Genomic DNA, 25838 nt, shown 5'->3' on the forward strand with positions numbered 1-25838 from the left:
TCTCCGGACAGTGGTCACTCACAGGGACTCACGCTGACCCTCTCTCCGGACAGTGGTCACTCTCACTATCTCACGCTGACCCTCTCTCCGGAAAGCAGTCACTGTCAGGGCCTCACACTGACCATCCCTATGGACAGCGGTCACTCTCAGGGACAAATGCTGTCCTTCTCGCTAGACAGCAGACACTCTTAGGGTCACACGCTGACCCTCTCTCCAGACAGCGGTCACTCTCAGGGTCTCACACTGACCCTTGCTCTGGACAGAGGTCACTCTCAGGGTATCACACTGACCTTCTGTCTTGACAGCGGTCACTCTCAGGGTATCACACTGACCCTCTCTCTGGGCAGCGGTCACTCGCAGGGTCTCACACCGACCGCCTCTCCGGACAGCGGTCGTTGTCAGGGTCTCACACTGACCATCGCTCCGGACAACTGTCACTCTCACGGACACCAGCTCACTGTCTCTGGTCCTCTCCTGACGTCATAGCGTTTCCCGCCCCCACCGACCGACCGAGGCTCCACGTGACCCAACCTCACACTATATGCGTTCCCCCGCCGCTTTCCTCCTTGTCTCCGTCTGTTGGTTCCGGCCTCAACCTAGCGGCCGAGCGCCATCTTGGAGGAAGTTGTTTCCCGGGAATCGGCGGTGTGTGACTCTCGACTGGCGAGGTAAAAATAATTAAACATTGATAACATAACGTGTGGTTTTGTAGTAGTAGAGCGTTGGAAATCAAGTAGTAAAGCAGCAAATCCGGCTGTGGACCACAATCAGCCGGTGTTTCTCAGCTTGTTCTTTAATCGTCATTCTCCTGTTCTCTGTCACTCCTTTTCCTCACTCTCTGCTTCCTACTGTTCCCCTTGTCAGACTTTGTTGTTTCCCCGGGTGATCATTGCCTAATGCTTTGACTTTTTATTTTATTTTCATTCTCTGCTCTTCCTGGGATCTCTTACAGATCTTTTCAGATGAAAAGAGGTATCTGCATGTCCTGGTGGGGTAACAACATCTCCTTGTTGTTCCAGAGATCACTAGCATAGTTTTTTTTAAAAAAGAAGCATCTCTTGTTGGTTGCTGCAGCCCTTCATCCATCCATTGACTACTTTCATCTGCTTCACTTCATTCTTCTGTGAATACATTCACGCTTCTCGCCCACTTTACCATCCGTTTCCCCCGTCGACAGCAGTTCCCCTGTATTTACGATGGAATATTTCCCATCTCGCTACTGACTTTTCCCATTCTCCCACGGTGTACCCTTCGTTTTCCCATTGCCCGGCCATTTGCGCTGCATTTTTCTAATTTTATTGCCTCTCAGAGACGCAGACATTCATTTCACGTCAATCATTGAAAGAATTTGATTACCCAACTCTACCTCATCTATATTTCAGTATTTTACTTGCAAATAATTTTGGAAGCATATGTAAGTGACCGTGTAAAAAAGTAACTGAATAGAATTAAAATGAACAAATACACCAAGCCAAAGTAAATTGAATATGCTTGAGTTATAAATGAACAAGTTGCAAATAGTAATCAGAATTTAAATAATTTACAGAGTAATATGGTAAATTTGAAGATTTGAACATATACAATATGCAGTTATCCAATAGCAGTTGGCAGTCAATTAATTTGAACATGACACACAATGCTTGGTAGCATTGAGTTCCAAACTCAACACGAGATTTTAACTGGTGGTAGAAACTGGGGAACTAATTCTACTGAGAAGTTCATCAGCCTCTTTGGTTACAAATGCAAAGCACAAAATGTCATTGTCATCGAAATTTTTGAGATTGGATCATTTTCATTCATGTTTCCCGGTCATTACTTTTTATAGAGCAGAGGTTTTTCTTTGAATTTTTAGGACCTTATGCTGTACAAAATTTTTTTGAAATGATGGGTTTTATCTGCTTATCCATGTAGATTTTTTTGTACATTTGTAAGCACAGAATTGCATAAATTGGAAACAAACAATGCAAATTGAAACAGGAAAAAAAAACACACCAAGGAATATTGTAGATATCAGCTCTAAAATGCATTGAAAATAAAGGAGAAATGATGCTGTATATGCTTTTGGAAACAATGAAACAAATGAATAACTAAAGAAGGGACAACCCTTTAAGGGCATTGTAACAAAATTAAAATCTGAAAAAGGAAACTTAAAAATTATTTCTTATCAGCCTGTTCAGAGATGTTATTACACACCTCTAGAACAGGTGGGACGTGAACCTGGGTCTCCTGGCTCAAAGACAGGGAGGCTACCAATGCACCACAAGAGCCCTCAAATGTGACCCAAATTTACAAATTCAAATTGAGATGTAATTTGCAGGGCTGCTACTGAACTCCACTGATCATGGAATCGCAAGTTTATCAATGGTACTGAGCATTATCGCATCATTTTTAGAGAGTACATTGACTGCATTTTTGAGTTTTTGTATGCTGACGTAGTACACTTAATCCAAAGCAACTAGGGATAGAATTCCAGGATTTTGACTGAGCAATAGTGGAGAAACAGTGATAAATTTGCAAGTTAGTATGGTGAGTGGCTTGGAGGGGACTTTGAAGGTGCTGGTGTTCCCATGTATCTGCTGCCCTTGTCCTTCTGGATGGAATTGATCGTAGTTTGGCAGGTGCTGTCTGAGAAGCTTTGGTGAATTTTCTGCAGTGCATCTTGTAGATAGTACACACAGTTGCTACTGAGCGTTAGTGGTGGATGGAGCAGATACTTATGGATACCATGGCAATCAAGCAGGCTGCTTTATCATAGAATCCCACAGTGTAGAAACAGGCTGTTTAGCCCAACAAGTCCACATCTACCCTCCAAACACCATCCCACGCAGACCTACCCCACCACCCTATCCCTGTAACCCTGCACTTCCTGTGGCTACTGTACCTAGCTTACACATCCCAGAACACTATGCACATTTATCATGGCCAATCCACCTAATTTGCACATCTTTGGACTGTGAGAGGAAACCAGAGCACCCAGAGGAAATCCACGCAGACTCGAGGAGAACATACAAACTCCACACAGACAATCGCCCGAGTATGGAATTGAACCTGGTTCCCTGGCGACATGAGGCAGCAGTGCTAACTACTGTGCTGCCCTGGATGATTTCAAGCTTCTTGAGTGTTGTTGGGACTGCCCTCATTCAGGCAAGTGGAGAATATTCCATCTGCTACCAACTTGTCTTGTAGATGGACAGGCTTTGGGGAGTCAGGAGGTGAGCTACATGCCACCGTTTTCCTTGCTTCAGACCTGCTTTTGTAGCCAGTGCTTCTGTGTGGTGAGCTTAGTTGAGCTTCTAATCAATGATAACTCCCAGAAAGTTGATCGTGGGGAATTCAATGATGGTAACACCATTGAATGTCAAGGGCGGTGGTTAGATTATCTCTTATTGCAGATGGTCACTGCCTGGCATTTGTGTGGTGTGAATGTCACTTGCCACTTGTCAGCCCAAGCCTGGGTATTGTCCAGATCTTGTTGCATTTGAACACTGATTGCATCAGTATTTGAGGAGTCATAAATGGTGCTGAACATTGTGCGATCATCGGCAAACGTCCTCACTTCAGACCCGATAATGGAGAGAAAGTCATTGATAAAGCAGCTGAAGGTTGTTGGTCCCAGGACACTACCTGAGGAACTCATGCAGCAATGTCCTGGAGCTGAGATAACTGACCTCCACCAACTACAACCATCTTCCACTGTGTCAGATATGACTCTAACTGTCAGAGAAATTTTTCCCAATACCAACTGACCCCTGTTTTGCTAGGACTCCATGATGCCACACTTGGTCAAATGCAACCTTCATGTCAAGGGCTGTCATTCTCACCTCACTACTGGAATTCTATTCTTCTGTCCATGTTTGAACCAAGGCTGCAATGTGGTCAGGAGCTGAGGGGAACCCAAACTGGACGTTGCTGAACAGTTGCTGCAGAAAGCACTATTGATGACACCTTCCATCAATTTACTGATGATTGAGTGTAGATGGAAGGGTTGGTAATTGGCCGGGTTGGATTCATCCTGCTGTTTATGTTCAGGACATGCTTGGGCAGTTTTCCACATTGTTGGGTGGGTGTCAGTGTGGTAACTGTACTGAAATAGCTTGGCTAGTGGAGCGGGATGTTCTGGACCACAAGTCATCAGTACTATATTCGGAATGTTGTCAGGGTCCGTAGCCTTTGGTGTATCCAGTACCTCCAACTGTTTCTTGATATAACATGGAGTGAATTGAATTGGCTGAAGACTAGTATCAGTAATGCTGGGGACTACTGGAGGAGACCTGGATGGATCATCCACTCAGCACTCTGGCTGAAGATTGCTGCTGTTGCTTCGGCGTTCTCTTTTGCACTGGTGTGCTGGGCTCTTCCATCATTGAGGATGGGGATATTTGTGGAGCTGCCTCCTCCAGTGAGTTGCTTAATCATGCACTACCATTCGCGACTGGATGTGGCAGGACTACAGAGCTTAGATCTGATCTGTTGGTTGTGGGATTGCTTAGCTGTGTCTGTTACTTGCTACTTAGGTTGTTTGGCATGCAAGTAATCTTGTCTGGTGGCGCAAATGTGTAAGATCTGTTTGGTTACCATTATGAAATAAGGATGAAACATATTCTAAGGGATGAATGCAAGATGACCATAAATGATAGTGGGTGGTTTTGATTGTTCACAGATATGCTTGATTAAAAGTAATGCAAGTGTTAAACAAAGCATGGCATTTCTACAGGGATAGTAGGAACTGCCAATTCTGTCGTCTGAGATAACAAGGCGTGGAGCTGGAGAAACACAGCAGGCCAGGCAGCGTCAGAGGAGCAGGAAAGCTGACATTTCGGGTCTGGACCCTTCTTCGGAAAATCTAGTGTGTTTCTAGTTTAATAAGAAAGGAGACAAATCCAGATTAAGTTCTAGGAAATTAAATGGGCTTTTATGTAATGGAAAGGAGGGAGCAATGGGGAAGTAGAGACATAATTAGTTTTAATATTAAAATTAAATTTAAAATTAAAAATAAGAAGGAGAAAGAGTGAATGACTAAAGCCATTTGATTGAGGACAAAAAGCCACTTAAATGAGATCTTAAAAACGAGGTAACCTGTATTAACTAGGACAAAAAACACAGCAATGAGCCACTATATCTTCCACCGTTTGTATTCAAACAGGAGTTGATAAGTGTACAGACTACACAAATAAAGATGCTGCCACCGCTGGAATCGCTTGAATGCATAGTGTGGTTTTAATGAAAGTCAGACTGGTAGATAAGGGTGGAGAAGGCAAGTAGATGCCTGACAAGTTTAGAGGTATTGACAAACAAGAATATGAAACAAAAATGTGAGGCAAAATAAACTGAAAATTCTGTCAGTTATAAAGAAATGTATTAAAAATAATGAACAGACAAAACCTAGATGAATAATTAAAAGACAAAGTGGATTAAATAGAGATGAAAAAGGAATTCAACTTGAGAGTGGGATGAAGCGCTAATAGAGACATTAACTGAATTTTTTGCATCGGCTTTTATACTGCAGCAATATAATTGTAAGAGGTGATGGAGCAATAAGATAGGATAACTACTAGGAATCTGTAATAAAAAGAAAATGTAACATATTGGAAAGACCTTAGTGCCGTCATGGCATACATCCAAGAATGTTGAAAGAAATCATAGTCATGACAAAAATAGTCTTATCACTTTGCTTGCGTTAATCTTGCAGCTTCTCATTTTGAATATACGGATTTAAAGAGAAACAACAACTATTTAAATGCTGGAATTCTGAAATAAAGTTTGAATTACACAGATCAGTGCATCCACCTGCTCTAGGTTGACCTACAATGGAATTCCAGGATTTGACCCAGCAACACTGAACGAGTGGCAATATATGTCCAAGTCAGAAGTGGCAGATGGTGTTTAATTTAGATAAATGTGAGGTGCTACATTTTGGTGAAGCAAATCAGAGCAGGAATTACAGTCTTAATGGTTGAGACCTGGGAAGTATTGCCAAACAGAGAGACCGGGGGTGCAGCTTCTTAGTTTCTCGAAGGTGGAGTCACAGTAGACAGAGTAGTGAAGAAGGCATTTGGTACCCCTTTATTTGTCAGTGTATTGACCCATATAGGGATAGGCTGAATAGGCTGGGGCCATTTTCCCTTGATTGTCAGTGACTGAGGGGTGACAGTATAAAGGTTTATAAAATCATGAGGGGCATAGATGAGTTGAAGAGCCAGGGTCAGGGAATCCAAAGCTGGAGAGCATAGGTTTGAGGTGAGGGGAAAGTTATTTAAGGAACCTAAAGGACAACTTTTTCACATAGAGGGCAGTGCATGTATGGAATGACCTACCACAGGAATTGGTGGAGGCTGGTAAAATTATAATATTTAAAAGCCATCTGGATAGGAAGAATGATATGGGCCAAATGCTGGCAATTGGTGCTACACTAATTTGGCATGTTTGGTTGTCACAGACAAGTTGGACCAGCGTATCTGTTCCTGTCCTGTATGGCTCTATGATTCTTTGAGTGGCTTGGAGAGGAACTTGTAGGTAGTGACTATCCCATGTATCTGCTGATCCTGTCCTTCTAGATGGAATTGTTTATGGGTTTAGGAGGTGCTATCTAAGGATCTTATAGATAGTACACACTGCTACCACTAAGAATTGATGGTGGAGGGAGTGGATATTTATGGACGTGGTGCCAATCAGGTGAGCTGCTTTGTTCTGGATGGTGTCAAGCTTCTTGAGTGTTGTTGGAGCTGCACCCATTTGGGCCAGTGGGGAGTATTCCATCATGCTCGTGACTTGTGATATTTAGATGATGCTTCTTAGAACATCCATTTTCTGACCTTATGATCAAGGGTTGGTCTTTGAAGCAGTTGAAGATGGTTGGGCCTAGGACACTAGTCGAGTGATGAGGCAGTAATTGAATAGGTTGGATTTGTCCTGTGTTTTGTGTACAGGATATATCTGGGCAATTTTCCACATTGTCGTGTAGATGCCAGCATTGTAAATGACTGGAAGAGCTTGACTAAGGGAGCAATAAGTTCTGGAGCACAAGTCTTCAGTACTGTTGCCAGAATGTTGTCAGGCCCTGTCACCTTTGAAGTATCCAAAGTCTCCAACCGTTTCTTGATATCACATGGAATGAATCAAATTGGCTGAAGACTGGTATCTGCAATGCTGAGGACCACTGGAGAAGGCTAAGATGGATCATCCAGTTGACACTCCTGGCTGAAGATTGCTGCTATTGCTTTAGCTTTATCTTTTGCATTGATGTGCTGAGCTCTTCCATCATTGATGGTGGGGAGATTTCTGGAGCCTCCTCCCCCAGTGAGTTGCTTAATCATCCACCACCATTCATGATTGGATACAGCAGGATTGCAGAGCTTTGATCTGATCCCATTGGTTTTAGGATCTCTTAGTTTGGCCTGTCACATACTGCTTATGTTGTTTGGCATGCACGTACTCCTGTTTGGTAGCTTCACTGGATGATGCCTCATTTTAAGGTAACCCTAATGCTGTTCCTGGCATTCCTTCCTGTACTGTCCATTGAATGAAGGTTGATCCTTTGGCTTAATTTGGTAATGGTTGAATGGGGGAATATGCTGAGCCACGTGGTTGGAGATTGTGCTGGAGTACAATTCTGCTGCTGCTGTTGATGGCCCACAGTGCTTCATAGGTGCCCAGACTTGAGTTGCTAGGTCTGTTCAAAGTGTGTCCCATTTTGTGTGCTGAGTGCCACACAACACAATGGATGTTATACTCAACATGAAGGTGGATCTTCCATCTCCACAAGGAAAATATGGTGGTCAGTCTTACTGAAACTGTCATGGACAGACGAATCTGCAGCCTGTAGATTGTTAAGGATGAGGTCAAGTATTTCTTGTTTTTCGCCCACCTTGTTCCCTCACCACCTGTTGCAGACCCATTCTAGCAGCTATGCCCTTTAGGACCTGACCAACTGGACCAGTAGTGCTGCTGCTGAGTGACTGTTGGTCGTGGATGTTGATACTCTCAACCCAGAGTACATTTTGCACTTTTGCCATCCTGCGTACTTCCTCCAAATGTTGTCCAACACGGAGGAGTACTGATTCATCAGCTGAGGTAGGACAATATGTGGTAATCAGCGGAAGGCTTCCTTGCGCATGTTTAACCTGAAGCCAGGAGACCTGGTACTGCGTTTTCTGATGAAGTCTGAAAAACAGAAGGGAGCAGAGAATGGATTCTTCAGGGGTAGAGGTAGCGGTACAGCAGCAGGATGAGAAGGTGGCAGAGATGATTCTCTGGCTGTTACCATATGAGTAACAATGGAACCATGTGAGTGCTCTAGCCCAGCTGGACAATGGGGAAAGACATTAGGAAGAGAGCAGTGTGGTCAACCAGGTTGAAGGTGGCATGTGCAGATTAAAAGATGACGAGGGCTAGTTTACGTTTGTCACCGTCACATAAGATGTTGGGGAAAATTTTTATTAAGAGTTGTTTTGATAGTATTGTAGGACTGTTGATACTATTGTTGGAAGGTGTCAGCAATAGTGCTATCAAGTAGTAACTTGCTCAATGTTGTCCAGTTTGGGTTCTGCCTGGGCCACTCAGCACTTGACCTCACTACAGCCTTGGTTAAAACATGGGCAAAAAGCTGAACTCCAGAGATGAGGTGAGAATGACAGCCTTTGAAACCAAGGCTGTATTTGACAGAGTGTGGTATCAAGGAACCCCGGCAAAACCGGAATCAAATGGTATCGGGGGCAGTGGGTTGGAGTCATACCTGTAACATAGAAAAATGCTTGTTGGAGGTCTGTCAACTTCAGGACATCTCTGCAGGAATTCCTCAGGATAGCATCCTAGGCTCAGCCATCTTCAAGTGCATCATTGACCTTCCTTCCATCGTGAGATCAGAAATGGGGTTGCTTGGTGATGATCACACAATGTTCAGCACCATTTGCAACTCCCCGTACTGAAGCAGTCCATTTTCAAATGCCACAAGATTGGCCAACATCCAGACTTGGGCAGACAAGTGGCAAGTAACATTCGTACCACACAAATGTCAGGCAGTGACCAGCTGCAATAAGAGACAATTTAACCATTGCCCCTTGACATTTCAGTGGTTTTAGCATCACTGAATCGCCCACTATCAACATGCTGGCGATTATCATTAACTAGAAACTCACTGGACTCACCATGCTAACACAGTGACAACAAGAGAATGTCAGAAACTAAGATTACTGCAGTGAGTAACTCAGATCCTGACTCCCTGAAACCTGTCCACCATCTACAAGGCGCAGGTCAGCAGTGCGATAGAATACTTCCCACTTGCCAGGATGGGTTCAGCTCTAACACTAAAGAAGCTTGATACTATTACCGGACAAACCAACCTGTTGGGTTGGCACTACAGACACTACCCCACCACCAATGCTCAGTACACACTGCTGCTACTACTGCTACTACTACTACCTCCAAGATGCACTGCAGAATTCAACAAATGTCCTTAGACACCTCATTCCAAACCCACAATCACTTCCATCTTGAAGTGAAGGGCAGCACATAGTTGGGAAGACACTACCTGCAAATTCCTATCCAGCCCACTCACCATCCCGACTTGGAAATAAATCGCTGTTCCTTTAGTTTTGCTGCATCAAAATCCTGGAATTCCCTCTTGAAGGGCACTATTGGTCAACATATAGCACATAGACTATAATGGTTCAAGAAGGCAGCTTACCACCACCTTCTCAAGAGCAACTAAAGACGGGCAATAAACACTACTCAGCTAGTGATGTCTATGTCCTTTTGAGTGAGTAAAAGTAAAAGGGGTTCCACCTGCACACTGACTACATCTAGCTTTGCCACACCACAACCAGTAATTTCCTCAAGTAAATATTGAGACTGCCAAAGTCAGTTTTTCAATCACACTTTTTCCATCCAGTAATTCCATTGTGCTCCCTGGCAAAATCTGAATCAGAAATCAGTACAATCCCGTTATCATATTTGAAGCTGAGGAGAGTTTTTAATCCTGACTGTCCCATCACTGAAATTGCCTATTTCCATCTCTGTATCCTGCTTCAACTGTGTTTTTGCTACTTCTCAATTTCACTAAATTCCTGATCAGTTCAACTAAACAGGAACTGTTCCAATATATTCCATAAACATTCCATTAACACGCCCTTAGAAAGGCAAATTCAGCAAAATAGATTGTCTCCCATGTAATTCTGGCAGCAGGGAGAAGTCCATCTTTTAGCCATAACAGAGAGAAAGATGTAGCCTATTCCAGAACCAACTTCTAAAACTCCAACAACTGCTGAGAACTAAGCTATAAACCCTCATTTTGTTGGAACCAGACCCCACCCATTCATCTTGTTCCAGCCTTTTAAAAAAAATCCTTTATTGGCTTGGAACAGTCCACTCTATACCTCGGTCTCAACTTCTCTTCACAAAAAACAAACCAGAACAAAATACACCTCTTGAAGCTATAGCATCATCATACCTCCTCCCCACCTCCTTAAAAAAATGAAACATGAAAATATAATAATGGCTTCATTTTCAGAACCTGTAAGCTTTATGCTATTAATATACCAAAATGCATATACATTTCATTGACACTAAGCATGTAAACATGCAATACTACAGTCCATTTCAAGATGTTTCTTCTGCCACTGAACACTTTTGTCTTTCTTTATCACAGTTGTGACAACACATTCACGATTGCATTCTGCCATCCTGCCACGTGTATAATTTTCAAATAAAATGGCTGTAACAAACACTGTCTAAACAGTTTGGTATTTTTAATCTTTAACATTTTTCCAAAAATATTAAGGGGTTATGATCAGTATATACAATTGTCTCAGAGACATTATTGGCAACATAAATGTTGAAATGTTGTAATACCAACATCAAATTCAAGGTCTTTGTCTCAATTACGAAATTATTGATAATGACCTTTAACGAAGGACACTACCACCCTTACCTGGTCTGGCCTAGATGTGATTCCAGACCCACAGCAATGGGATGGGCAATAAATGCTGCCTGGCCAGTGATGCCCTGATCCAATTAATGAATAAAGAAGAAAAAAAAATTCAACTTTTCAGGAAAAATACTCAATAACTCTTTCTGTCTGCTCATCGCCTTCTTTCAAGAGTGCAGCACCGACACCCACTTCACTTGCATCGATAGCCACCATGAATGGCTTTGCATAATTAGGTATGGCTAACACCAGGCGGCAGTTAACATGGCTTTCAGACTGTCAGATAGCTGCTTTCATTCCTCCGTTGTTATGGGCCACAAAAAACCCCCTCAAAATACATTAAGAAGATTGTCTACATCCTAATGTTTGCTTATTTTCAGGATAAGTGTAAGGCACTGTGTTCCGGATGCAATTTTATTGGTCAGATTGCCAGGCTTGAAACAAAATATAATTTACTCATACACTATAACTAAACTATAGACCAAAAAAAGTAAAAGAAAAGAATTGGCTTTATTGTAACTCTATCAGAATGCTTCACAAAATAATACATGTTAACTGCAACTAATTAACTGTTCCATATAGCAACATTCCACAAATACACCTTTGGCAAAGGCAAATTCAGTAAAGTAAATTGTCTCACATGCAATTCTAGCATTGGGAAGAGAACCTGAACTTGTAGCTGTAACAGAAAGAGGAATAAGAGTTTCCACACCCAGATGCAAGAACTCAGCTACTGCTACTGAATGCTAAAACTAAAGAAAAAAATAGCCCTGGTTGTGTGGAAACATCACCACTAATTCAGGCTATTGCTATTGTTCCAAATTTTTTAAAAAATGCCTCACAAGCTGTTTACCTTTTATTCGTAGCAGGCCGCTTGTTACCTTTGTCTCAACCTTGCATCATAAAAAAAGACAGGACAATATACGCCATTTTAAAGCCATAGTATCATTACACTCCCCCCCCCCCCCCCCCCCCCCCCACCACCACCCTGCCAACTTTTTCAAAAAACAAACAAACTGTATACTAAGAGCTAACAAGGTGTAGAGCTGGATGAACACAGCAGGCCAAACAACATCATAGGATCAGGAAGGCTGACGTTTTGGGCCATTTCTGATGAAGGGTTTAGGCCGGAACCGTCAGCCTTCCTGCTCCTGTGATGCTGCTTGGCCTGCTGGGTTCATCCAGTTCTTCACCTTGTTATCTTGGATTCTCCAGCATCTGCAGATCCTATTACCTCAGTATACAAAGAGCTTCTTTGTTAAAAGCCTTTAGTCTTAGGCTATTAGTACACCACAATAGATGCACATTGCATTGATTCTAATCGTGCAAATATTGACTACTTCAGTCCATTCCAGTTGTGTTTCCCCCAGTGCCAAACACTTCTATCTTTCTTCATCAAAGTTGCAACAACATGTCAGCAATTATGTTCTCTCATCCTGCCAGGTATTTAATTTCCACATTGAATAGCTACAATAATAAGCTCCATCTAACAGTCTAGAACTTTTATTTTTAATTTTTTCCAAAAACATTATGGAGTTATGATCGGAATATACAATGGTCAATATAAATGTTGAAATGTCGCAATGGCAACACCAAACTCAAGGTCTCTTTCTTAATCATGGAGTGTTTCTGATGATGATTATTCAGTTTTCTGCAAAAGTGCCCAATAGGTCTTTCTATCTGAAAACCAAAAGAACTGCAAGTGCTGTAAATCAGAAACAGAAACAAAGTTGCTGGCAAAGCTCAGCCAGTCTGGTAGCCACTGTGAAGAAAAAAAGAGAAAGACAGTTGGATAGACAAGGGAGTTGCTAACAATCAGGCTGGGAGGGTGAATAGTTACTAATGGAGACCGTTAGTGACTAACAGCAGGTGGTGTGTAAAGGCAGGCTGTGTGATAACAAGGCTTGGTTTGTGGAGGAGGGAGCTGCTACATGGGAGAGTTTAGGCCCCACTCGATATTGAGTCCGGAGGGCTGCAGGGTCCCCAAGTGGAAAATGAGGTGTTGTTCTTCCAGCTTGTGTTGAGCTTTGCTGGAACACTGCAACAAGCCAGAGACCGACATTTTGGCCAGGGAACAGGGTGGTGTATTAAAGTGGCAGGCAACAAGTAGTTCAGGGTCTTTTTGCGAGCAGAATATGGGTGTTCTGCGAAGCGGTTACACAGTCTATGCTTTGTTTCCCCAATATAGAGGAGACCACATTGTGAGCAGCGACTGCTGTAGACTAGATCTTGGAAGTGCAGGCGAAGTGTTGCTTTACCAGGAAGGTATGTTTGGACCCTTGGATAGTGAGGACGGAGGAGGTAAATGGGCAAGTTTTACACCTTTGCCAGTTACATGGGAAGGTACTGTAGGGCTATGGAGGGGTGTTGGGGTGAAGGAGGTGTGGATCAGGGTTCCCCGGCGGTTCCTGAGGGAAACAGACAAGAGAGGGGAGGGGAATATGTGTCTGGTGGTGGTATCTCGCTGGGGGTGACGGAAATGGCATCTGATGATCTTCTGGATGTGGATGCTGGTGCGTTGGTAGGTGAGGATAAGGGGAACCCTAACGCTGTTGCGGGAGGGAAGAGAAGGGGTGAAGGTGGAAGTGCGGGAGATGGGTCGGACCCAGTTGAGGGCCCTGTGGACAACAGTGCTGGGGAATCCTCGGTTGAGGAAGAAATTAGACATTTCGGAGGCTCCCTTGTTGAGGTTGGCCTTATCTGAACATATACGACGGAGACGGAGGAGCTGAGAGAATGGGATGGCAAAGAGCAGGGTATGAGGATGTACAATCCAGGTAACGGTGGGAGTCAGTGGGTTTATAGCGGATACTAGTGGCCAGTCTATCCTCAGAAATGGAAACAGAAATGTCGAGGAAGGGAAAGGAGGAACCAGAGATAGACCAGGTGAAAGTGAGGGCCGGGAGGAAATTGAAGGCGAAATCAATGAACTTTTCCAATTCCAGATGAGAGAGAGAGAGAGAGAGAGAGAGAAGCAGCACCGATAATATCAGTGATATATGGGAGAAAAAGTTGTGGGTGGGTTCCGGAATAGGATAGGAACAAGGAATGTTCCATGTACCCCACAAAGAGACAGGCATAACTAGGGCCCAACCGGGTATCCATGGCCACTCCTCTTACCTGAAGAAAATGAGAGGAGTTAAAAGAGAGGTTATTGAGGGTGAGGACGAGCTCGGCCAAATGGAGGAGGTTGGTGATGGTGGGGATGGTTCAGGACTTTGCTCCAGGAAGAAGCAAAGAGCTTTCAGACCCAAAGGTCTTTCTATCTTCTCAATGTCTTCTTGCAAGAGTAGGATGCTGACACCCATGCCACTTTCATCAATAGCCACCTTGAATGGCCTTGTATAATTAGGTGTGGCTAACACTCGGGTAGTGGTTAACATATGTTTCAGACTGTCAAATGCCTTCTGACATTTCTCCATTCATTCCAATTTTCTACACTTCTCCAACAAGTCAGTAAGTGCAGCAACCACACCTCTAAAATTCAGTATGAACCTCTGATGCAAACCACTCATTCCCAGGAATCGTAGTACTTCCCTCTTTGCCAATGGCATGGGAAACCAGTGAGATGGCTCAGGAACATGACTTGGGCTTTTGTGATTCACTCTTAGCCAGATTTATCACCAAGCCCACCTCCGGAAGTCAACCATACAATTCCGATAGATGCTCTAAATGTTCCGTCCATGTGTGACTAAAAGTCAGCAGATCATCAACGTACATCACACATTTGGGTAATCCTGAAATGACTATTGTTTCATCTTTGAAATGTGGCTTCTGTATTTTTCATATCAAATGGCATGACTTTAGACTGGTACAGTCCATTCAGTGTCATGAAAGCCAAAATGTCCTTTGCTGTTTCAGGTAAAGATATCTGCCAACATCCTCTTGAGTAAGTCCCAACTTTGAAATATAAGTTTCTTGTCCCACCTCCCCAGTACAGCCTTCCAAATGTGGAATAAGATCCGAATCAGATTTTGTGACGATATTGACTTATGATAGTCCATACATACTCATTGGGTTTCATCTGGTTTTGGCACCATTATTATGGGTGAGTTCCAGTCGTTGCAACTCACTTGGATTATGTTGTCTTTGAGCACATGCTCAATCTGTTTTTGAATGTGTGCCAATTTGCGAGGGTTAAGTCTGTCAGACTGTTGCTTAAATGGAACAGCGTTTCTGATATCTATACCATGCCTAATTAGCTTAGTACCTCCTAGCTTATACCAACATATCTCCATGTAATTGTAACTTTTTCAGGTCATTTCAACATTTCTCTGGAAGGTAACTCAATAATTTATCCCAATTTTTGAGCATTTCCTCATTGTCTAATTTAATTTGAGGAATGTCCAATTCTGAATCATCTGAACTTGGTTCTTCACTGTGCATTATGACCACTACCACATTCTTTTGCTTTCTTTCCCTAACAAAATACCTTTTTGAGCGTATTCACATGACACACTCTGTAAGATTTCATTCTATCTGGCACTCTGATCACATTATTCACTTTACTCAATTTCTTTTCAATCTGATAAGGCCCATTAAACTTTGCCTTTACAGATTTACTTACCACTGGGAGTAACATTATCTCAATGAGCAAAATTTTGACTTTTTGATTTCTTGTCTGCTTCCTGTTTCATCGCATGCTGTGCTGCTTTCAAATGCTGTCTAACCAACTCACCCACAGTATTTAATCTTTCCCTACAGTTTGACACTAGTCCAGATGTGTGGTCTGTGAACTCTTGACTCACCAATTTCTCCTTCATTAATTTAAGTGGTCCTCTCACCTAATGCCGGAAAGCTAATTCAAATCAACTGAATTTAGTTGATTCGTTAGGTGCATTCCACATTGCAAAATGTACACATGGAATTCTTTTTTCATAATGCTCTGTTTAGTATTGATTATAAGCCCACAACATGGTCTTTAAAGTTTGATGCCGCTGTTCTAATGCTTCCTACAATTCTGGATAGTATGCAGTGGATTTGAATTGTTTTATTCCTAAGCTATCCATAACATCCTTGAATAACTTTTATGTAAAATTTAACCCTTGATCCAATTGTATTTCTGTAGGTAGTCCATATTTAGTAAAAGAAATTGAGTGACTCTTGTACAATACTTTTAGCTGTGATATTGCATATTGAAATGGCCTCTGGAAATCTAGCAGACACATCCATTATGGTCAACAAATGCTGATTCCCACTTTTTGTTTTGCATAGGTTGTATGCAATTAATCAAGACTCTTGTAAAAGTTTCCTCAAATACAGAAATGGGTAAAAGAGTACTGGTTTTATTACTACCTGAGGTTTTCCAATTACCTGACATGTATGACATGTCTGACAAAATTCAACCACATTCTTATGCATTTCAGGCCAGTAAAGAATGTTTTTGTCTTCTGTCTTGAGTTTTTCTTACTCCCAAATGACCTCCTACTGGTACCTTGTGCTAATGCACCATCACCTTTCTATAACCCAGTGGTAATATGACTTGATGAACTTCTGCCCATTTTTCATCTGCCTGAAAGTATAACGGTCTCTATTTGCTAATCAAGACTTCATTTTTAAGATAGTAACATTCTGGGATATACTCAGATTCTTCTTCTGTGTATGCTTTTTGATCCAACTGCGTTATTTTCTCATTTTTATTGTAAGTTAACTATTCTGTCTCAACTAAAAAGTATTGACTTTGTCCTCCACCTGTTCTTGTTTGTTGTCAACCATTTGATCAAGTATAGTCTCTGATCATTAATCTTCAACTTCCTTATCTTTAGTCTTTGATTTCTCTTTTTGTTTCCACCTGTGGCTTTGTGACCTTGTTACCACACAGTCAGGAAAAATCCCAGCATATATTTGAGGCAATGCCTCAGTTTTCTGATTTTCCACTGGCTTTTCAATCACAGTAGGCATCACTCCCACATGTGATCCAGTAATATCATTACGCAGGATAAACCAATTTCCGGAACTGAGAATTTCTTTATTACTCCTACCCCAACCATTTCATCACTTTTCACTGGACTCTCCAACCTCACTCTATATAATGAACATTGCTCTCCTCACCATGAATTTGACATGTTACCACCTTTTCTGGCAATACTTCTTCTAAAGTACATATCTAAGCCATCCAGATAGTGGCAAAGTAGAGCTCCTGAACTGGGTCTCCTCCACTCCATTTGTTTCTTTTTTCTCTTTCTTTAATGTGTGCTTTTTTTCCCTCTTTTTACTAACCTCATGTCTTCAGACGGCATCAATAACGGTAAGTTGAGCCAGTACAGACTCAAAGTGAAGCCCAACAAGGATTTGAGGGACTCCCAGCCTTGAGGCAAAGCCCTACGTGAACTCCTGGCCTCAAGGTGAAGCCCAGCACAGATTTGTCTGCTTTTATTCTTTTCTCTCTCTTCCTCTGCTTCAGAAGGATGAAAATGCTGAACTTTTTGTTTCTTTTCTAATTTATACCTTATTTTGTATCTAGGCACCTTTTGCACCTACAATGGTGCTGGAAATGTTGACTTTACACTTTTCACTGTACTCATGTATCTCTGTGCTTGAGTACATGTGACAATAAAACCTAAGTCTAATTCCAACCTTTTCATCTCTCACCATCCAAGATTGACTTGATCCTGTATCTCTCAATTTTAATTTTATTAGCTACTTTTTCTAGTAATGAGTAAACCTTACGGACACCGGCAAATTCTTTAAAGAGATCTGGTACATACTTATTAACCGACCCCTGACCAAGCTGTATATTCTTTTGCAGCTCTTTGACTTCCAGTAGGATCTCCTTTACCACTTTATTAAGCCCCACTGACTTATCTTGTTTCAGCATATCCGTTTTCCCAGTACTTTTGTTACACCTCCAATGCTGTGATCTCATGGGCCCTACTTTATTGCAGTGAAAACACCTGCGGGTTTTTACTTGTCTTCCTCCCTCATGGGGTTTTCTCTTTTAACCTGTGGCAAACTATCTTTACCATGTACAATGAAATCTTCTTTTCCTTTACTACCCGAGGATGTCTCTTCTCCCAGTTTTAGTCCCTCACAAATTGAAATTGATGCGGTAGCCAAACTTTGATTTATGAATTAACTCATAACAATCTGCCATTTCTGCTGCTAATCTTTCAGAATTAATGCTTTGTTCCTCCACATGAGTTCTCACTACTTCAGGAAGTGAATTTTTGAACTTCTCCAAAATAACAGTCTCTAAGAGTGTCATATATCAGATCTATTTTCAATGCCCTTAACCACCTAACAAAGTTACTTCATTTGATCCTTTCAAACTGTATGTATGTTTGACCAGGTTCCCTCCTTAGGTTCTTGAAATGTTGTCTGTAAGTCTCTGCACTTGTTCATATGTATTTAAGATGGCTTTTTTCACCAAATCATACTCCCCAGATGCCCCCTCTGATAGTGATGCAAATACCTCACTAGCTCTACCTCCCAACTTTGTTTGGATCGCCTGCCATTTCACTTGTTTAGCCACTTTCTCAAATGAAATGAAAAGACTTCTACATTCTTCTCATCAAACTTTGGTAATGCTTGAGCATATTTAAACAGATCCCCACAAGACTATTGGCTACAATCTGCTTGTTCTTCATTACTGTCCCCATCACTACTACTACATTCTACCTTAGCCATTTTAAGTCAACTTTCTTCCTTCAATGACAACTTCTGAAGTTCAAAACCTCTCTCTTTCTCCCTCTCTTCTGCTACAGCTTTCCTTTTATTTTTTTCTCCTCTGCTTTTAATCATACGTCAGACTGTTTCATTTCCTTTCCATATTCAAGCTGCTTCATTTGCAATTGGATTTTAGCCATTTCCAATTACTCTGTTGCATTCCTGGCAATTGTAAATGCAGTGCCATTACTGCAATTATCTCCCCTTTCCTCACACCCATAGGCAACTTCATCTTGTTTGCCAATTCCAAAGGTTTTACCATGCTGGCATTGTGTAAAACTTGTGAAGTGACTTCTTTTACCCCCAAGGAAGCTCTTAGTGACTGAAAGAACCATTGCAACATAATGTACACCCTGTTTAAACCAACTAAATATATCACCCAAAAAAAAACACTCACCAGTTCAGTCATCTTAAATCCAACTTGGAATTAGAGATTCTGATCCTGACATGGGCCCCAATTTGTTATGGACCAGACCAAACCCCCTTCAGATATATCAAGGAAATAGTCTATACCCTAACTTTTTCATATTTAAAGGCAAGTGTAAGGTACGTGTTCCAATCGCCTTTCGATTGGTTAACTACTCAGCTTTAAGCAAAACACTTTTTATTCTTCTACTATAATTAAAATATAAGCAAAAGAAAGAAGAATTGGTATAAATTTAACTCTACTGGAAAACTTAACGGAATGATTGATTATTTAACTGCTGTTCCAGTATAGTCACATCTCATAAACACAATAAGCCAAGTTCGGTAAGATAGATTGCCTCACGTGCAGTTCTGGAAGGAGAGAGAAAGGTATGACCATTTCTAGAACCAGCTTCAAAAACCCCAAGAACTACTGGAAACTAAGCTAAGACGCTAGTTTTCTTGGTGCCAGACTCCACCCATTCATGCTGTTTTCCAACTTTTAAAAATAACCCAAGGCTGTACAAACTGTTTATTAGCTTGCAACAGACACCTAAAAACAGATCGCTTGTTATCTCTGCCTCACTTCTCTTCATAAAGAAAACCAAGACAAACTATTTCTCTGTTTAATGCCATAGTATCATCACATAAGCAACAAATTTTTTTCTCTGTATACTAATGTCTTGGTGTGTCTCAGCATCAAGTTTTGTTTTGTAGTACTCCTGCGTGTATTATAGTATATTGGCTTGGGACATTTTATTCCATTAAGGGCACCAGTTTGAAATAAATTGTTATTGGCTCCATATTCTTTCATACCTTGTGTTGCAAAATTCTATTTTTGTTTAATTTGTTCATGGATAAGGGCAGTTAAGAGTCGCATTGCTTTAGGTCTGGAGTCACATGTAGGCTAGAGCAGATAAAGATGGCAGACTCCCTTTCCTAAACGGCATTAGTGGACTAGATGTGTTTGTCAAAACCAATGACAATAGCTACATGGTTGACATTAGGCTCAATATTTATTCCAAATTTTCTAAAATTTAAATTTTGGTCATGATTGGATTTGAACCCATGCCTCCGAACTTTGTTCTTGTGTTCTGGACTGTTAGCCCAGTGACATTAACATTATGTCACTGCTGCCCCTCGATCAGAACAATCATACCTTGCACGCAGGGACAGGTGTACAACCCATGGATTGAACGAGGCTGCATCTGAGGGCTGTTTGCTTGCTCTGTTAGAGCTCACTCACTTTGAGACTACCTGCACGCTCGCATCACCCTTGCTGTGACTAATAATACCTCTCAGCACAGTCACAGAGCCAGACAGCTTGTCATGCTGGTCAGCAGTCCCCAGTCAAGGGGACAGATGTCTTAGTGTATGGTACATTGCTACATCAGTCTTGCACATGCACAAAGCGCCAGCAGTTTACACAGCAAGCACACTTCATTTGCAGCAAGCAAACTGTCACAGCTCAAAGGGGAGTAGTCCCTAGTGAAGTCCATGGGGGCACCAATCTAACAAGGGTCTTTGCACAGGGCAGAGACAAGTCAAGGGCAACCTCTAATAACATTGCAAGTGCTTGGTCAGGATCAGACATCCAATTGGTGGGTTTTGGTCAGGGTGTTTGAGTTGCTGTGATTCCTTAGCAACCAGACCTTAATGAACACGGCTAAAGAGGTATGTAGCGATCAGTCAGGGCTATGGGAAATTCTTGACTGGGGCTGTCTGATAAGGTTGAGGTTTAAGGGATTGAGCCGTGGTTAATTCAGTATTTCTGACTGATAAAAGACAAGGGGAAAAGTGATCTGCTACATCTGGAAAGGAAACTGGGGAACCTAGTATGGGGATTGAAGCTTGGGAGGCAGAGTGAGTGACAGTTATGAAGTAGGGAAACTGTATATTTTACTGGGAATAAGGTATAGCATGTATAGAACAGGATCACGAGAAGGAAGGTATACAAAACCTCGGAAAGCGAGGCTCTTCAGGGAGCCCACTCACTGTCAAAGATACATGTCTGAGGACTCACGATCGCGGGTGATCTTTGTGTATTGGCTGTCTGCTGTAGATCTCCCAGCCCCCCCATACTGTTGGCCATTTCATGCAATACAAACACCGTTGGCTACTGAGACCAATGTTGTTATACCAAAGTCTGCACACCTGGCACGATGGTGCTAGTTGCCAGATTCCCTTCCAGCCATGATGTTCACATTTCCCACACATAGTGCAGCAACTTCTCTGGTCAGGCATTGCTTCATGAACTATCATGCATGCAAACTGATGTCTGACTTCACAATGTGATATTTACAATAGGACCTACACAGAGACATGAGTGAACAGATTTAGTGGCAAAGCTCGGGTTTTTCTCTTTAGAACGACGAAGGATGAGAGGTGACTTGATAGAGGTGTACAAAATGATCAGAAGTATAGATAGAGTGGACAGCCAGAGACCTTTTCCTAGGGTGAAGGTAGCTATTATGAGGGTACGTAGTTTTAAAGTGAGTGGAGGTAGATATAGGGGAGACATCAGAAGTAGGTTCTCTACTCTGAGAGTGGTAGGGGCATGGAATACATTGCCAGAGAGGGTAGTGGAGTCGGCCTCATTAGGGGCGTTTAAGCGGCTATTAGATAGACATATGGATGATAGCATAAGGTAGGGGTGGAGGTTAGATAGACCTTAGGATTAGGGTAAAAGTTCGGCGCAACATCGTGGGCCGAAGGGTCTGTACTGTGCTGTACTGTTCTATGTACTGTGTTCTATGTGAGCATATTTAAATGACTGTGAGACATTATTTGCAATGGAATGAAGAATGGTTTTTAACTCAGCAGGAGCACTTTCCTCCTGAGAGGACCAGAAATCTTTCATCACAGGGCATGAGGAGCCTAATGTTGAGCACCTTACCACTTATCTGGCCTTTATGAGCCTTTTCCCCCAGGATTGAAAGAATAGGAAGGATTGAGTGATGTGAAAGGGAATGGCACAGCTGTTAGTCCTGGTAGGGGTGAAATAAAGGTAGTTAGGTAATCCCAGGGAACGAGTAGACAATGCCGAGGGCATGCACAATTAGCACTGTTGGAGTGGATGACTGAATGAGGGAAGATGTTGCTTGGAATAGTGAACCTTAGTGGGAGGTGTGCGTAGAAGCAGAGATGGCGTAAGTGCCAAGTGGCAGAAAGAAGTGTATAGTATTTAATCTGGCTTTGCAGAGCAGGTCATTCACCTTCTTCCTGGCAGGATCTGGTGGCGTAGCCACGTCTGGCAGCCCTTCATGAAGAGGACAGCTATCCGCTGCACAACCGCTGGCCCTTGTTGGGGAATCACAGTATCAATTTTCCCTTTCTGACATCATTCCAAATTATTCTGGTACTAAACATGATATCACGAGGATGTCAGTATTTTTCTGGGTGCACAGCGGCCTTTCAAGTACGGCATGAGTGCTGGGGTTAAGCGTATCCAGGGTATCTAGTAAATGGATGGTTTTTTCAGGTGTGTTAAGTGGTAGTAGACCTGGCTAGCATCAGAGACGAGAGGTGCCATTGTGATGGGGTAGGTAGTTAATGAGCCAGGTTTGGTCCAGTATTGTGAGAGAAGTTGCTGAGCCCCGTGCAGAGAAACCTTTCGTGGAATTCCACAAAATTGACATTTAGCCAAAATGTAAGATTTAATCCATAATTTATCAACATCTCTGCAATTATTTACTGTCGTCTACACTGCTTCCGGTGCATGAGTCTTTGCATCATTGGCAGATTCACGTATGTGACTGTGCATTTTATGTCAATAATCAACATTGAACAATAATGTTGAGGCCCTCGCGCAGAATCTTTAGGATACATCCAGTTGCTTCTTTCCTGTTTGAGACTGGGTGTATTTTGGGTGATCTCCTTCATTTGCAGACACCCAAAAAGCCATGACTGTTTTCTTTACAAATGCTGATTGATCACTGTATATTTCCAGTATAATGGGCTATATTTATGCCCTCAGAGCATTTAACTCAGCTGGTTGTGAAATTATTTATGGAATTTTCTTTAATGTATGGAATTGTAATAGTTCTACTTTTTCTTGGAATTTCTTCCTGAATTATATTAATATGATTCATAACTGCTGAGCCAATGTAAAGTGACTTTTGTTTAAATTATTAACAGTGTAATGGAGCAGCTGAAAAAGGCCCAGAGAGCAATTGGTTCAAATCAAGAAATTGTTGACAAAAGGGTTAACCATGAAACTCTAAAATCAAATGGCTTTTGTTTTTAAAATTAATTTATGACAGTTAGGATAAATTAATTCTGAAATTCAAGTTTCAGTTTCTATGAAAATTCAAGCAATTATGCAAATACCCCATCAATATTGGATGTGGAAGCAGTCAAAGATGTTATAAAATAATAAACTTCAAGGAAACTATTTGAATGTGTAATAAGGTGCACATTTGTTATGGTGCTTGGTTTTGTGGGTGATATCAGAACTTTCAGCTTGCAGTAGCTAGGCTGCATTTATATCTTCTCCATTGGGTTTCTTTTGCTGCTTTACTGAAACAGTGAATTCGTACTGGAGTATAGTTTGCCTTTAGCATCTTGGAAACAAAACAGACTGTTCCGATATTACAGATCTGTATCGTTCATCAGTTATCCACCAGCACCATTCCAAAATGGCTATTCGCATTTATAGGCCTGACTGTGACTGATGGAAGGCTGTTCAACTAAAGGGGAATTATGGTTGATGCTAATCTTGTTCACGCCATTGATGCATGCAGGTTTACCAAAGAGAATCATTGAAAAAAGCAGTAGAACATTAGTGCAGTGGACAGAATAACAATAATGGATTGATTATTGCCTTCCTCCTCCAATCCTAGTGGCAGTGAAGTCGATTATAGAGCTCTGGTAATGCTTTTCAAAATGTAGGTCACCACCTCCGATGGGATCATACACCAAAAGTTTGGGCTTGTTAAGATTCAAAGTAGCAGATGCTGCATTGGAACTCTGAGTGCAAACACAACACGGTCCCTTTAACTGAACATTTTTTATTTACACTGGGCATGGCTTACAGTCCAAACTTTGATGCTGGATTGCAGTTTTGAAAACGTCAACCAGAAGTAGCTGTTTGTTACTTTAAAGTCGAACAATCGAACCCTGCCTTCTCCATGCTAGTAGGTTTCCTTCCACTTCCATAGTTCTCTCCTGTGTGCAGCCTTAGCCCTGGGATCATGACAGTTTTCAAGGGATAGGATCATAATGGGAAACACTGACCCATTGGCAGTCTTGATGAGAGCAGAAAGCTAGCACCTCAGAATGGAAATTGAAAACTTGGGGCAGTACATTATTTAAATTAACGAGCGTTTGTTTCTCATGCACATTTTTCAGGTAGTCTGTGTTCACCTTCGCGCACACTATCTAATAGTCTGGGAAGATATATTCAAATCCCACCTCAGCAGCTGGTTGAATTAACATTCAGTTAATCAATAAATTTAGAATTGGAAGCTAACTTCAGTGATGGTACCGTGTAAAAATCCATCTGGTCTACTAATGTGCTTTACAATTCTACTTTTATCTTTCTTTCCGGGTTGTGGTCTACAAGTTACTGCAGACCCACAGCATTATTATTGACACTTAACTGGCATCTGAAATGCCTTTCAAGCCACTCAGTTATTCCAAAATGCTATCGATATCAGATGGACTGCTACAGTCCTTAACGAGTACATTTTTAAGGCTAGGAGACAAAAACTGGCCTTGTCCACAAAGCAAGGTGTTAAAAAAAAGGTTAGAAAGTAACATGAAGAGATTAGTTCAGTTCTGCAACTGTAAAAGAACAATATGAAATGCAAATTGACTTGAAACTGTAGATGAATGGATTTTGATTTTGATTTTTGATTTTTTTTCCACTCCAGTAGTGACAGAGGACATGAGCAGTAGGCAATAAACAGACGTGCTCTCAAATAGAAATCTGTCTGTTGTCCCAACTCATGTCTGAGGGTTTGACCATAGTCAGCAGACATGTTCACGCTTATAGGCAAAGTATTGGGGTGGTTTTCCATTGAATAGCTAATGAAGAAACTCTCCCACTCTTACCGCCTATCATAACATATATATTGAAAGGATGTATAAGCTGACAATCAACCTGTTTGTCCAGGCTGTAAAAGCATCATCTGTTATTAATAAGTCCTGGTTTGGGACTCAAACATTGTTTTTCTGGCCCAGAGGCAGAATGGCTGTAACTGCCCTACAAGAGCCCTTTATGCATGTAGAGATAGTCTAGACAAAATGAATTAATGCGTGATGAGATTGAAATTCTGGGCGGCCAAAAAAAGTGCAAAGCAAAAAATTTCCAATGACTGATATTTAACCTGGCATGTAATGAGAATCTAAGGAAAAGGTTATTGAAATATTAATAATCATTATGAAGGGCTCACAGGACATTGAGGAGGATGGGTAAGCTAGCCAGTATTATAAAAGATGAGTGCATGAGTTTCTTTTAGATATTTAAGGGCAAAAGTAGACATTGGGCTGCTGGAAAATGCCGCTGGAGAAGTAGTAATGGGGAACAAAGAAACAGAGGAGGAACTGAACAAGTACTTTGCGTCAGTCTTCATGTTGGAACACGAGTAACAGCTCAAAAATTCAAGAGAGTCGGGCTAGCGGGGACAGAGGTGAGTGTGATGGCCATCACCGTGGAGAAGGTGGTAGAAAAACTGAAAGGTCTGAAGGTGGAGAAATTATTTGTAACCTCCCTGTTTAAAAAGGGAGTAAGGCAAAACACAGAAAATTACAGGCCGATTAGCCTGACCTCAGCTGTTGATAGGATTTTGGAATCCATTATGGAGGATGAAATTTCTAATACTTGGAAGTGCATGGTAAAATATGG

At 41.8% G+C, this 25838-nt stretch overlaps 1 protein-coding gene across 2 annotated transcripts in view; it reads left to right on the forward strand.

The window, feature by feature from the left end:
- Nucleotides 1-549: 549 nt before the first annotated feature.
- Nucleotides 550-25838, forward strand: part of fam204a (family with sequence similarity 204 member A) — a 209957-nt gene continuing 184668 nt past the window's right edge. Inside the window, exon 1 of one of the 2 annotated variants that reach the window (XM_059653029.1) lies at nt 550-668. The gene's annotated coding sequence lies outside the window, so the exon portion shown is untranslated. The remainder of the gene's footprint in view (nt 669-25838) is intronic. The other variant, XM_048550968.2, reaches the window with a different exon arrangement.

The sequence above is a fragment of the Stegostoma tigrinum genome, chromosome 20 (assembly GCF_030684315.1).
Source record: "Stegostoma tigrinum isolate sSteTig4 chromosome 20, sSteTig4.hap1, whole genome shotgun sequence".
Taxonomy (NCBI): Eukaryota; Metazoa; Chordata; class Chondrichthyes; order Orectolobiformes; family Stegostomatidae; genus Stegostoma; species Stegostoma tigrinum.